Source organism: Etheostoma cragini, chromosome 15, assembly GCF_013103735.1.
Source record: "Etheostoma cragini isolate CJK2018 chromosome 15, CSU_Ecrag_1.0, whole genome shotgun sequence".
In the NCBI taxonomy this organism is placed as follows: Eukaryota; Metazoa; Chordata; class Actinopteri; order Perciformes; family Percidae; genus Etheostoma; species Etheostoma cragini.
Window position 1 is genome coordinate 1,223,294 of NC_048421.1, and position 1,100 is coordinate 1,224,393.

The window sequence follows — 1,100 nt, forward strand, 5'->3', positions numbered from 1 at the left end:
CCCCCCCCCCCCCCCAAGAAGTCCCACTCTGGCCCATCCATATAAAGTGAAGTCCTTTCTGAAGGCGTACTGAATGCAAAGCTTTCTTAGTTTTAATGCAACATCGTGGAGACAGCTGGCCTCAAGACATCAACATTCATACAGATAAAGAACAGAAATTCAAGTGCATCGATCACTCGGGATCACGTGGTTCTGATGTTATAAACAATTAGATACCTTAAACATTTATAATAAAAAAACAGTGCAAACACACATCCAGTAAAAGGTGCCGTAGGGAAGACTTAGAAACATAGCTTTCTGTCCACGCTGTCTGCGACCCCTGCAGAGACAATGAGAGCGTCTTCTACACACATGAGACCACATGAGACCACAAGAGACCGCCCTGTGCACAACACACAGGCTAAATATAAATACACATGCCATTTAAAGTGGAGAGAGACTAGTATATTGAACATACTGTACATATAGTCAAGTGTCCTTGTGTAAAGCGAGACACTCCGTGTCCCTGGGGGAGTGGACGCAGTTCCCAGGACAGGTTATTTAAAAAAAAATGACAATCCTGGTAATACGGGGACAGGTGGGGACCCTAGTGTCAATCACTGCTCCTGCACACACATTCATTGTCCCTCGTGGGGGGGGCTTAGGAGACCATTTTGGGCTCTAGGAGAAAGGGGGGAGAGACGGAGGAGTTGATGCTGAGTCCGACCCACGGCCCCTGTACCGCTCTAACTCCGGCACATAGACGGCTTCGAGTTTCTGTCGGCCAATAGGAACGGGAGGAACGCCTACCAGACTGAGCCATTTATACAGTTTCCCAAAACTCTCTTCTTCACTACATCTGAACCTGAATGAAATCCCCCCCCATCCCCCCGGCGGGCGGATGCGCTACGTCCCGGCTGTGCCGTGGTTTCGCTGTCCGCTCAGAGCACCTTTAACAGTCTTAGAGTGTTTTTCTTGGCCGAAATTTCCAGTTATTTTGTCACTTTTATTATGTTTTTGTAGTTTGTTTTAACAAGTTTTTTTCCCCTCACATTTACCTATTTTTTTTTTAATCACTTCTTTTTAACAAGTTTTTGTCACATTTGGCGATTTTTAGGATT